Source organism: Lissotriton vulgaris, chromosome 12, assembly GCF_964263255.1.
Source record: "Lissotriton vulgaris chromosome 12, aLisVul1.2, whole genome shotgun sequence".
Classification (NCBI taxonomy): Eukaryota; Metazoa; Chordata; class Amphibia; order Caudata; family Salamandridae; genus Lissotriton; species Lissotriton vulgaris.
This window is the reverse complement of record NC_141700.1, coordinates 105,111,893-105,126,697: the sequence shown is the minus strand read 5'-3', so window position 1 is coordinate 105,126,697 and position 14,805 is coordinate 105,111,893.

The following is a 14,805-nucleotide window of genomic DNA, read 5'->3' as shown; positions in this document are numbered from 1 at the left end:
GGGAGCCCCATACTGCCACGGGTTCAGTGGCCACCACTGTTGTGGGCCCTGATTGTGTTGGTTACCTCTCCAAGACTGATTAAAGTTTCTTCTACCTCGACCCCTGCTAGGTCTGGATTGATTGTCACTACCCGAATCACTACCAGTGGAGCTGCCATCTGAGTCAGAAGTACCATAGTTAGAGCTAGTTTTGCGACTATTGGAATTGTATACTGATGGAACATATGAATCGCTGGTGTAGGGGTACACTCTTTCAAACTTGAATTTCTCAAGGTCCTTCTTAAATTTTTCCATTTTGGTAAAAAGGATATGGTCTTTGTAATCGCTATTACTTTTGTCAGACTCCTCTTTTTTCTTCCGAAAGATTTTATCTGTGAGGGTAGCTTTAATTTTGGATTCGGTGATCTGTATTTCGATCAATATGGCATCAGCTGCGGATTTGGAAGTCTTGATAATCAAGATCAGCCAATCCCTCGTGCAGCGCCAGGCAATCATAGCCCAGTTTTTCAAGAACTCTTTGTCATTTAGAAATAGTCTGGGGGCATTGGTAACTATAAGCCCAGTGGGGGCACAATCATTGCGTAGGTACTGGGCCATGATGGTTCCATGTAAAGATGTTCTGGTCATGGATTTCTTAAGGGCTAACAGCTTCCCCCATTCCTCTTCACTAGTCACAACTGTTTGGGGTGTAACGTCTAGTAAGTCCGGGAAATCGGCTAAGGCTAACTGAAGGTCTGCATCATCAAATGACAGACCATGATTTTCCGACACATATATAAACACACATACATTTACAAGCCTATTGGGGTGTGTGTGTATATATGTGCATATATTTAGAAGGTTTTGATAAAAATAGGACAGGCTAGATCTAGAAGCAATACTAAAGGCTTTAGTCTGACTTTTATGCCTGGCCTGGTTTTTGCTTCTCAAAATCTGGCTACCCTATCGCTCCAGCACCAACAGGAAAAAAACCTGGTTTCGAAAAGAAATTTAATTAAGCGATGAAACACCTTGGCAGAGCAGTATGTGCTTATAGTTCAATTAAAGGGAGGACAAAGGAGATGGAATTTGAAAGGTACGCGAGGGAAACAATGCAGTATTACATTATTGAAGATTAAACACTTGTTAACAAAGATTCATAAAACCTGTCTGTAGCTGAAATCTGATGTTGGCGGTGTGATCAAAGCGAGGCTTTTACTGCAAGCTGATGACACATTTTGAAATGTTTTCTAAATACAATTTTTTACATTTCTAAGCTGGCCACAGAGAAGGCTCAATAGGAGTGACAAAAGTTCCCAAGGTTCTCCATTGCAACTTTCTGGGGCGTTTAGCAAAAAAAACTATGCAGCCTTTTGAAAAAAATAAATCCAAAAACCCAAAAGCTAGGCTTCTGAGAGAAAAATTCTAAAAAACGGCCACTTATGGTGAGCAAAAGTATGTATTTTTCAGGAGACATATTGTTTGAGAATTGTTTTCATTGTTGTATGTCAGGCTTCTTCCACAAGTGAATTTGTGAAACTCAGCTATCATGGCAAATTACGTAAAGTGAGAAGTTTGACAACATTGGCCTACTTTTGGGGTAAAGTTTGAAATTTTGCACATCCTTGAAAGTGGTTGAGAGGTGTTCCACTTCAACTAACGAGTATGTCTGTATTTATTCGCTGCTACTTTTGTAGCAAGTAGTTTGTCGCTTTGTGGCTATTTTTATATTATAGAGACTCAATAAGAGGGCGTCAGTTGGGAGTTGATGATCCAATATTCAGCGGGATTGTGTCGAATTTTCGGGATTGGCTACGAAGAGTTCAGTGTGTGATGGTGCGTTCACTGTTCGGCGAGTGCACCAACAGGTGCCTAGAAACATGACGCAAACGCCTCACCCGCCATACTTAATCATCATGGCGTCCCTCACCCCCAACCTTGTTTGGTTGACGCAGGCTCGCAACAAACGCTTGTGATGTTTTACCTGTATGTGTGAGCCTCATCTTCCTAATGTTTGTATTGTGAGGGAAACAATTGATTCTCTATTAAGGAATCTTGGGTTTTATTATCTCCAATTGTGTTGAGGTAGGCCATACTTACACAAGATTAAAAACAACCATTGGCAATGCCAATAGGTCTGTTTTATGGACTGTTAAGCCAGACCTAAAAATCCATGTGCGTTAATGACTGCCCTCCTCCGGTCTGGGCTGCTGCCAGAGAGAAACAGAGTAAATGATCTAGTTATCTAAGGCATTTTAATAGTATTGCAATGGTATGTGTGTGTCCCTAAACGTTTAAGGTCAGGCGACGGGATAAACAAACAAAATGATCACAGCACTTTTCTTGTGGAAGCACACAACTTCTGCCCAATCAAAAAATGTACTCCTGGCTCCCAGCATGTGGGCGGAGCCAAAGTCCCTCTCCTGGTGATACTCACAAAATTGTCTGGTGACAGCGGTGCTGTTAAGCCAGGCCATAACAATACTGGGCTGTTATGACCCTGCATGTGGGTCGGTTAAACTCGTCCAGACGTTTCTGCCCACCTTTAATGCTAACCCAGTTCATAGGCATTCATCAGGACAACGAACGAGATCCCTGTTATATGCCTGCACTATTCCTCTTCTGTTTGGTGCCCTGCATTAACAAAATATAAGAGTAGCCTGTTACCAGCTCAGATAGAATGCTTTTCTCCTTGGATTGTGTCCCGGTCAGGTAATGATAAACGCTTCACACAGTCAGACGCGGGAAGGAAAAACCATTGCTGAAAGCTGACTCCACTTTCTGCTAGGTTTAATGGATTCCATTCCAGAGTCCTTACTTCATGCATACATCAAATAGGCACACACATACACAAGCACAGACTTAAGGACATGCAAACTAACACACACAGGTAGACTCAAAGCATGTACGCATGCATGCATACACACAAGCACACACAAACACAAGCATGCTTGTATGCCCACATACATATAGACATGCACAGATACACACGCCTGTCGTGATTGTAAGCGACGCAAGAACAAACAAACGCCACTAACCTGAAACAGATGACCAGCAGAGACGATGGCAGCTGATATTCCCCCCAACTCCCCTTGATACAATTCCCGGCAATGAAGGAATTCACTGCTTGAACCTGTGCCCAGGGGAAAAAGGGAGAGGAAAAGGAAAGAAGGGAGCGGAACGTTCTGTACTTCCAGCAAGGTCTGGTCAGGTGTACAGCAAGGTTGTTGTGGGACTTGGAATACTGCAGAACAGGGAGACAAGGACACGACCATTAATACCACTCACCACAAAAGTCAACCCTCTACCCCGCTCCACATCCCCAACTCACCAGAACTCCCAACCGCGTAGGCTGAGGCTAAACTTCTACCAATTACTGCATTGGAGACTAGGGTCTGAAGTTACGGGTTCACGCCCTGCTAAACAAACCACTGAAATAGTGCGTTTCTTGAAAACAAAGGTAAATCTTCCCAGTGTTCTGCGATACAAATAAGAAGCAAAACAAAATAATCGAAGTTATACAGAATCGAGTCGATCCCGCACTCCTACGTAATACTCGCAATACTCCGTTAGTCTTCAGGAGAAAAGGCGAAAACCGCACACCGCACAGCAGGGAATACACGGGAAACGTCCGCAAGCCGACTTCAGATTTTACACTCTGACCACGCAGGCTCTTGATCGGCGTTGAGACTTCTTCTTTGATCCAACGAGAAAGATACCATACGACTAAGGCTTGAGTCGATATCCGGATTGTCAAGCACCTTCTCCAGGCAGGGGAGGCGCTTAAATACGAGACGCCATTTTCCCTGTACTCATGCGCCCCATGGCATTCTGGGACACGTAGTTCTTACATCCTTTTTTCACGTACGTGAATGACACCAATGCACAGCGCTTTCTCTTCCTGCTGACGATCGCGACAACACCCCAACACACAGCGCCACCATAAATACTTCCACACCATTGATACTTCACATACCTAAGTTACAGGGTTATGTCCTGTAATGAGACCAACAAGCCCAACAGATTTCACTGAGCAGGTGAAAAGGATCTTTTGGGTCCATAAAGTGGCTACATAAATTGGCCACCATTTGAAGTGTTGAACATGAGGCACTTGTAAGACAATCAAATTCTGAGGCCGGGAAACTTCCAGTTTTTTATGCCCGTGGACATACCTCTAGTTTAGCAAATGCAAAAAAATTAATTAACCAGGGTCTTGAACCGAGACCGCTTTCATGTTGAGATCATAGCCAGTGTCTAATTTGTAAAAGACATAGATGTAGGGGCCTGAAGTTGTTCTTAGGAGCCATTGTAAATGCTGGGGTGGCAGAACACCAAGAAGCCTCCCTAGTCCTTTTTCAACCTCAAGTGTCTTTCCTCCACCACCCTACACTCTGTCTCTTTATCTCACTCCTGCAGGCTCTCTTTTATCCCTGCTTTCTGCTTGTGTCACTGTTTTCTTATCTTACTCTTCTTCACTACTTTCTCTCTCACTCTGGACAAAGTCTGATAATGACAAAGAAGTCATGATCCCCAAAAATAAGTTCCTGTTTTCAATCACCTACAAACACCGGCACAGATTTACCACTGGTCATTCCCAGAGGTTGGCAAAGTTGAATGTTTTACCTCCACAAAATGTGTGAAGTTCTAATCTCAACAGCCGTTCACTGGCCCCTAGGATCATCGGGCGGGGGATGCTGAAGTAGGGTGCCTGCAGTAGTTGAACTGTTCATGAAATTAACATCCATGTTTCCCTTCTTGACCGGTATCTCTATTGCCCCCGGCTGGGAGCGCAAGGTCTGTGGCTCCGCCTTCTATACCACGGCGGGACTGCAGTTCTGTCCATATTGAGGGATCGATTGAGCAAGGTCTACTCTCAGCAGTAACTCTTCTAGGAGTTTGGTCTTGTGATGAGTGCGCCTCGTGCAAACTGTAGACTTGGGTAAGATGATGGTTAGAAGCCCAAGGGTTGGTTCTCACAGAGTAAACTCCACCTTTCATTCTTCTAAAGGTCATTGACTAGCGCAGTTCTTCAAATAGGTGTGACTATGGTAAGATGTGACACTTTGTTAAATGTCATTTCATGCAAACTTGTCCTTCTGGGTCATTGTGACCTGTGCAGGAAGGAGAAGCATCAGTGGGAGGAGGGTGATTAGGGGAGGGAACAAGAAACAAGATAAGAACATGATTTTCAGGCCAGTTTCCAGGAATGGTGCGGTGCTCAGAGCGTGTGAAAACATGACCACTCCTGTGGTGGGCTCTTAAACAAAGGAAAATAAAAGTTCTTAAAATGGTCATTTAATGGGAGGGGTAGATGCAGAGTAGTAATTGGTCCCTGCTCTTGCGGAGGGATGTAAATGTAAATGTACAGGAATTTATATAGCGCAAATCACCGAGCGGTTTCTAAGCGCTTGCTTAGGGAACCCGTCCTGGTATTCCCCTGTGAGATAACCCCAGCAGGGTATCTGCAAGGTGAAAGCCAGGCATCCCGCCACGAGGGGCCGTTGTGGAGATTAAGCAAGCTATTGCCCAGAGTCGCAGAGTGTGAACCCGTGAATCAAGTAGGCACCGGAGCGAGAATTGTCAAGTCCATGGAAATTTTAGGACTCAAGACCCCGCCGAGCCAGGAATTGAACCCTGGTCCCGGGCTGACCTCTGCTTCCAGGTCTGCCTCCTCTAACCAGTGAGCCACACTTCTCCACTAACCACAGGAAGAGGCATGACACATGCATGCTATAGACAAATATGAAGCAAGATTAGGAGAGCGATGATGGAGTCAGCAAATGGGAAGTCAATGGGCGGGCTGAAGCCCACAAAGTATATACAATATGTCTCTTTCGAGACAGCTCTAGCACTGTCTAGAGCCGAGACCTAAAACTGGATAGGGCTAATTAGCACAGCGTTTTTGTGAAGGGCTGTCACAACATGAGCTATCCCGCCTTTGCCTTCATAGCTAAAGTACAAAGTGCAGTGTGATTATATATGCTTGTAAATAGATGACTAACAATGTATGTTTTCATTCATAAACATTGCATCACTCCCATCGTCCCGTCACTATAGAGCAAAGAATGTTTAAGACAATACACAAACCTACATTTATAAAAGTAATGCGCACATCTATAAACCTTTAATATTGCTTGCATTGCAATAAAACACAAACTTTAATAAACTCTGCAGTCATCATCCTTTATCTTTGGCATGCAACAGTTTAATATGATTTAATTTGTGATGTATGCAATATAGAAAGTATGCCATGGGGCTTGAGTGCTGCTTTACATACAGGATCTTTGTGATCAGGTGACGCTTTTCTTGGTTCTTCGAGGCAGGATCCTGACTCTGTGAGCACTGAAAAAAACCAACACATTCTTATCACAAGTTCAATGTGAAAAGAAATTAAGGATTTGTTTTGCCCATTGTGAATCACATGCATATTTTCCATACATTAAGGAATGGTTGATATTATAAATACTTCAAAGTGGCAAAATTCTAAACAGTGTAGATAAGCTTGGCTGGTACATAGCAAAGGGGTCATTTCTGAAAGAGGAAAAAAAATGTTCTCCTTTTAATGTGACAAAACTTTGCTGATAACGCTGTTACTAATAGATGTTCTGCAATTGCAGACTTATGTGAATCTCCCACCAACAGCCTGTAGCTTGTGTTTATCACTTTAACCCATCTACTAATGGACATCTATATAGAAATGGAACGAGGCAAAACACTAACCGCACCTAACACCCAGATGTGTGAGCAGTATTTGTCTATATGTGGTGCAATTGGACGAGAAGTACAATCCCTCTCTACTCCAAATTTGAAAACAATTTTCAAAACAACATCTTTTCACTGGTGGTCCAGCACCCACAACTCTATTAACAGTATATTAAGTTATTGAGAGTACGACATATATTCATCAAGAATTTATAATGGTGATATATCAAAGTAAGTGACACACGACGTAAATCACTGTATCGGAAGACAGTATCTCAGTTTAAAAAATATTCTTTATTAATTTTCTTCTTTTAAAAAGTGTCATTAGAGTAGTGAATTATATTAGCCAACGTGTTTCGTCCTACACGGACAACTTCATGGCTCAAATTAGTATACTGAAAGCTTGTGTCATAAATTAGTGAGTAAATTCCAATATTCTTTTTATGTCAAGTCCCTTCATGTAGTGTCAAAATTTGAGTTCGTTTGCTGAAATTTCGAGAAACGTCTCTGGCATGTTTGCAGATCAAAAGTTTTGATTGGAGCCCTGAAGTCCGTGCAGGATGAAACGCATTGGCTACTATAAATCACTACTCTAATGATGCTTTTTTAAAGAAGAAAATGAAGAATTAAAATTTTTTCAACTGAGATACTGTCATCAGATAAAGTGATTTAAGTCGTGGGTCACATACTTGGATATATCACCATTATAAATTCTTGATGAATAGATGTCGAACTCTCAATAACTATCTACTAATGGGTCTGTTTTTAGGTCTCGCCTCTCAATGCGCATGCGCATTGAGCGGAGCGAGACTATAGGGGTTTAAATAGACTTTAACTAACTGGCGATTTGATGCTGTGCCCGTGCGCTTTTAGGTCAATGCACAAGCGCATTGACATAAAATGCGCGTGCACAGCATCAAATCGTCAGCCATCTGTTACCCAGCTTGGTGCCGCTCCACCCCCTGCGGCATCAAAGGCTTTCACGGCCGGCCGGCCGTGCTTTCAGTTTCACGGCCGGCCGTGTCTCCTTTTCTTTTAACTTGTTGTAAAGTGTTAGCTCTATTCTAAAGCGCGCTAACACTTCCATGTAAAGACCGCGTTATATAAAATTGCATAAATAAATTGACTGCTCGCCCTATGACAGCCCAATGAAAAGTTAGAGTACTTTGAGAAATTAGTGGGGTAAGGAAGCAGCTAAATGCTAAGCCTCGTTGAGAGTTCTAAAAGGGACACTCGCCGGCCCCTCCCTCCCGTGTAATTTCCCGTTGCCCCCGGCCTCGCGTACCTGCTGCACTGATCCACATATCGTCGGTTCCGTTTCAATCACAGTCGCCAGTCCAAAAGCATTTCAAATCCAGGGCGTGCAACGGCTCACTCGATGACGTCGGAAGAATGAGAGATGGCTATGCGCTCTTTAGCAAACCCCGGCAGCTAGCGAGGAAAGGCGGTACGTTTGCAAACATGTAACAACGTTGCGTTTTATTTTTTGTGGAAACGCGCCATAGCCTTGCGTTTTAACGTCATGCAAACTCAATATACACAATACAATATTCTATGAGTGATGTTTACTTAATGTTTACTCCTTAACACAATTTGCAACCGAAACAAGATCTGTTGGTCTTTTTTTTTTCCTAGCAGCACTATACCTCTACCTTTCGATAATTGAACTTGGAAATGTTGCAGTCTTTAAATGGCGAAACGTACATAGCTCGAACGCGCTTGCTTTATTAGTCTATCTTCTATGTCAAATACACTTCGTCACTCTGCCCCGCCTCCTTTGTTTATTTGACTCTTTAAAAAAACAAATCAGCACGGCCGTTTTAGAGTAACAATATTTCCCTTTTGGTTCAAATGACCTTCTGATGTCTGTTCTTCGATGGCTGTCTTCTGAGCTTGGCCTAACCGGGCAGTGTGTTTTCTTTAGCCACACAATGCCCGGTTAGCAGTAGCATTTTACTGCTGGAGATAGGTTAAACGTTGTTTCGACTCTGCGAATCATTTCAAACCGAGGCTTGGCACGCAAGAGAGGCGCATCTAAAAGTACAGGAGCTGTTCCTGTGCCCTGTACGTGTTTCTCTTGCAGTTTTTGCGCCAACCAGAGTTACCGGCGGTGGTTTTCTCTGTGTTCTTCTGCTCTTTGTGAATCCATGGCGGGTATCCCACCAGATTCATGGCAACCGCCCAATGTGGTGTTAGAAACCAGGTGAGATTAGCACCACCCTGCTGTTTAACGCCATGAAATACCCATGAGTAGAGTGAACACCATTTCTACTGGACGCAACATGTCCATACCCCACATTTCACTTTATGTAATCGGGAATTCTGAACGTCGTGTCCTTGTGTTATCTGATTAGATAGTATTGATTTGCAAAAGGAAAGCCTGGGCTGCCTTAGACTGTATCCAAGTGACAGTAATTTGCTAACCACACCCATGTGGGATGTTTTGGGAGAGAAACATCAGTCGCGTTTGAGTTGTGTTGTTATTACGTTTGTATAAGAAGCATTTTACCAAGCATTTATAAGGCTATATTTTATTTGACTTTTGTATAAGGCACACGGGCTGGGAAGGAATACCTACACCCTGGCCAATACCTTCATTTGTTGTCGAAAGATACATCTTTAAGCCAGACCAGAATGTTCTAGGCTTGGAATGTTATGCATGCCAGCCTTTGGTGGTCTACTCGAGGCCGTTGAGATCCAGCTGACCCCCAGGAGACACCACAGGTCCCTTGTCAGAATAAATTAGCTATGGCCAGAGTGTTCCTGATCTGAAGAGAGCCATCTGCTCCCTGTTCCAATAACGTCATTTCACCAATATTCATGCTGTTAAGGTGGCCAGAACAGTAAATAGTATTGCGCTTGGCCTCACTCACACTCCATAAGCTTTCCCTCCCACTCGCTCTGCTCTCCTCCCCCTCGCTCTGCTCTCCCCCCCCTCCCCCCCCCCCGGCTCTTGAAGCACGGCGCTCCGCTGGTCATAAACAGGACCATCTGCTCATTCCTTAGCCCTTCTCACAACCCCTCCCCCTTTCATGTTCTCACCCATCCACCTTCTCTCCCGGAGCCCGCTGCTATTGGCTTTGGATGACCCGACTCTGCCTTCCAAGCTCCCCGGGGACACAACCAGCAGATCACCTATGCGTGCATTTCAAAGGGCTTCTATCAAGGGACAGCAGTCCTTCATAGGCCCCACCATTTGGCCTAACATTCACAAACGTGCACTTCAAGATTTCATGCTGCTGAGGTCGATTACATGCTACAGTGACCAGGGATCCCACTTTTTCACGATCTAGGCCACTTTTTCACTTGGTGTATTGCCTATTTCAGACACATCTTAACTCCAGTCCTCTGTTTGACAGAGGGGCAATTACATAATGTTGGAAGTGTTGCTTCCTTAAAGTGGAGTAATGCGTCTGTGATTTTTTTTTTATTATGCATCAAGCTCCTAAACCAAACGTGCCTTCCTGGTATTTCATGGTGCTGGAGTCGATAACATGGTTCTCACTCTCTCCTCCTCTATCCCTCTCCCTGCTCTCCTCTCTCTCTCTCCCTCTCTCACTCCACTCCCTCTCCTCTCCCTCCTTCCCTCTCGTCCTCCCTCTCTCTTTCTCCTCACACTCTCCCTCTCTCCGTCTACCTCTCTCCCTTTCCCTCACTTTCTTCTCCCCTCTCTCACCCTCTCCTTCTCTCTCTCCTCTCTCCCCCTCTCTCTCCTCTCTCCCTTCCCCCTGCTCTCTTTTCTCCCCCTCCCCATCTCCCCCTCTGCTTGCTCTCCTCTCTCTCTCTCCCTCCCTCCCCTCTCTCTGTCCTCCGTCCTTCGCTCTCGTCCTCCCCCTCTCTTCTTACCCTCCCTCTCTCCTTCTACCCTCCCTCCCTTTCCCTCTCTCCCTTTCCCTCTCTCCCTTTCCCTTTCCCTCTCTCCCTTTCCCTCTCTCCCTTTCCCTCTCTCCCTTTCCCTCACTTCCCTCTGCCTATCTCCCCTCTCCCTATCTCCCTTTCCCTCTCTTCCCTCTCCTCTCTCCCCGTCTCCGCCTCTCTCCCTGTCTCCGTCTCTCACTCCTCTCTCTCCCCCTCTCTCTCTCTTCTCTCCCCCTCTCTCTCCTCTCTCCCTCTCCCTGCTCTCCTTTTTCTCCCTCTCCCCATCTCCCACTCAGCACCACCACTGCATCACTCAGCACCACCACAGCATCACTCAGCACCACTCAGCACCACCACAGCATCACTCAGCACCACCACAGCATCACTCAGCACCACCACAGCATCACCCAGCATCACTCAACGCAACCACAGCATCACTCAGCGTAACCACAGCATCACTCAGCGCACCCACAGCATCACTCAGCGCAACCACAGCATCACTCAGCGCAACCAGAGCATCACTCAGCACCACCACAGCATCACTCAACGCAACCACAGTATCACTCCGCACCACCACAGCATCACTGGTTCAAATATGTTCTTTCAATGTTTCAAGCTGTTTTCCAAGCTTTCAAGCTTTATTACAAATCACAAAAATATGTTAATATTTCACTTCTGTTCTTGGATTTTCGTCACAATAAAAAACACTGAACATAATCTTCACAAAAGTTATTTACAAAAGTTTAAGCTATTGACATTACAAATTAAATAAAGTATTTAAGTATTAATTATTTAAAAAAATTAAAAGCCATTGTTATTTGTAATATCAATACATCTAAGTCACCTAAATACAAAACATGTTGCATTACAAATGCTATAGGTGTCACATTTGCGAAAGTTATAACTATTGGCATTGTAAATGACAAAGCTATTAACTTAGCTATTTTAAAAAACAACACATAAATAAAAAAAAATCATTTATAAGACCAATAGCTCAAACTTTCCTAATGCGAGACCTATTGCATTTCCAATGCTTGTTGTTGAATGTAGTACTGATCTAGTTTGTCCAGTATCACACTGACACCTCATGTAATGTATGATGTATTTACTCTCCTCACCTATCTTACCTACTCCACGCCCCTCTCTATCCTCTAACACCATCCTCTAACGGGAGAAGAGTGGTGCAGTGGACAGAGCGTCTGACTCCAGAGCACGGGGATTTCTCTTTGAGTCGCCGGCTGCAGCTCAGCTCAGCACCGCACCATGTGACTCTGGGCCATTGCTCATTTAATGTCCCTAAAGTCCCCTGCACCTGGGTACTCTTAGGGGTGATAAATTGTGCTTTACAAATAAGGAATTTATTTATTATTCTGTCCCTATGCCCCTCTGTGTCATACCTCCTCTGTTGCCCTGTAGCTAAGTTTGCACTGCATAAAGGTAATACATACATATTAATGGTGAGACAGTATATTAATAATGAAGCATAGTTTTCAGCATTTTTTATGGTACTATGTGTATATATTCAGATTTTTACAGGCGATTACAGTTTTGTGCCTTTGAATCAGCTACACAATGGTGAGTAACAACAATATTACATATTAATGGAAGAGAACATCGTACTAAATTATCGACAAGTAAGTCTACATTTTATAGGCCTAACTGCCCATATATATACCTATGCAGTATGTATGTCTTCAGAGTACATAGATATGGAGATGGGAATAGTAAATCTATATTTCACTACATGCACTACCTTTCAAAATTCCGTCCCTCGATAGTCTGTCCTCGATATTAGTATGCCACAATATTGCCGAGTCGATATTTAAAAGTCCAACAAAGTAACGAATGTTCTGGTCCAGCTGTATGTTGAACTGCATTGTCGCACTACTTTTTATAGCTCATTCTTGAAAATGATTCTAATTACACTGGTGGTCATTTGATTCACGTTGTATCAATTGATAAATAACAATTATATATTGTTCTTAACTAATATTAGTACCATGGGTTTTTTCTTCCATAGATCAATGGCCTGATAACCGTTGGATTATGTCTTGGTGAGCAGAAAATACTTTTATTATTTGAGCGTTTTATATATCTTGAATGTGATCCTTCCGGGTATCTGAGCGCTTTACAAGTAAATGAGGCAAAAACAGATACATCAATAAGCATAGTCTATATACACACAGGATAGAAGAACAGTTTATCTCGTCAAACAGAAATCAGATGATCTATTCAAGAAATGTGTTTATCAACAAAAGTTTGACTTTTTTCTGAAAGGATGTAGTAGAAGGGATCAATCTTATTTCAGGGGCGAGAGAGTTCCAGATTCGCGGGGCGATAACAGAGAAAACTCTTGTTTTTAATTTCAACCTGTAACATGACTGGATAGGTGTTAAAAATTAGGTTAAAAAACGGGTGTGTGAAAGGTGCAACATTTTCTTTTGAGTAATTAAGTGAAATTCCAGATTTTTGGGGTGAAATTACGCAAAATGCACACCTGGCATTTTGTGCTATTTCTTTAGTGCGACGTTCATTCCGTAGCCAAAATCAATGTGAAGACATACTTTGTGATTTAAAAAAGTTAGTGTAAAAAACATAAGTGTTGTGAACAAGAGCTGCCCACCTGGTGACCCTCTGCGTTCTTCCATTGCATAGTTGCCAACATTTGAAAAACATTCCTGGGACACTGCAGCACAGGGCTGCTGCAGATGGAAAGTTCTTGTTTACCTACATATGTGTAATAAAGAGGAACCGTTTCTGCAACAATATTACTGGGAACTGTCTCCAACCTGCCAGGAATGTGCCTGCAAAAACGGGACAGTTGGCTACTATGCCATTGGTCCAAAGATATAGTTTTTTACGCAAGCAACACCCAAGTACAGTACATGGCGCAATGGCGTAATTTTGCAGATGTTCCCTTCCTGCTCACTCCCTTGCACGTAACTTCGTTTGCTGGGCATGGTTGTGTGAATTCTTTGTAAACGTTCCCATAATTCCTACGAAGTCCTGCAGTGTCATAACCACAAGCCCTGGAAGCAGGGACCCGGTAGCCGGGTGGGTTTGGCCCTCGCAGGCGTGTTTGAGGTATGCTGGCCAATGTTTGCAGATTGATATGGAAGACTTGAAATAGCTCAGGGTGTTACAGACTGTGCTTGGAGCCAGGAGGCCATACCTTCCCTCTCCAGGCCTGCCCTCTGCACACCCCTTCCTGGAACTGACGTTTGTTTGTGGGTAAGCGGGGCGCGGATGGCGTAACTGGCACCCGTCTGTGCGCATTAAATGGCAGATTGGGTTTCCTTCAAGTCACGGCAGTTGTTTCCTCCTGCCAGCCTTTCACCCACCTATGCGGCTTTTTACATATTTGTTTTGCTTCGTTGGCCTTCGAGGCTGTTTGTGCTCTGAGTGTTAACGATTACCTTCCAGCGTGGGTACCACCGGGTACCTCTGTACCACTGTTATGGCTCCACCCTTCGGGCAGTCAGGGGCATCGAGAACCCGCCCCTTTACCAGCTATAGCGGGGTGGGGTTCTTAATGGGCCTCCTATCTACAACTTGGCAGATAATCGCTTGTAATGAACTCTACAAGGAAGTACCGAAAGATGGGCTGATGACAGAAAAGGCAAAGCACGGTGGACGAGTGGGTGAATGTCATGTGAGGATGACAGGATGGTTAGATGAAAGGATGGATGGATGAGTGGGCGAAAGGATGGGTGGGTAAAAGGATGGATGGATAGAAGAATGGGTAGGTGAAAGGATGGATGGGTGGGTCGGCAAAAGGATGTGTGGGTGAAAGGATGGATGCATGAGTGGGTGAAAAGATGGATTGATGGGTGAAAGGATAGATGTATGGGTGGATGAAAGGATGGATGAGTGGGCAAAGGGATGAATGGTTGAAAGGATGGATGGATGAGGGGTGAAAGGATGAATGGTTGAAAGGATGGATGGATGAGGGATGAAAGGATTAATGGTTGAAAGGATGGATGGATGAGGGGTGAAAGGATGGATGGATGGGTAGAAGGTTGCGTGGGTAAAAGGATTGATGGATGAATGGGTTAAAGGATGGTTGAATAAGTGAATCATAGGATGGGTGAGTGAAAGGATGGATTGATGAGTAAAAGGAGGGATGGTTGAAAAAATTGATGAATAAATGGGTAAAAAGATGGGTGAATCAGTGGGTCAGAGGATGGGTGGATGAGTGGGCGAGAAAATGGGTAGATGAGTGAATGAAAGGATAGCTGAGTAAAAGGAAATCTGAGAAAAAGATGG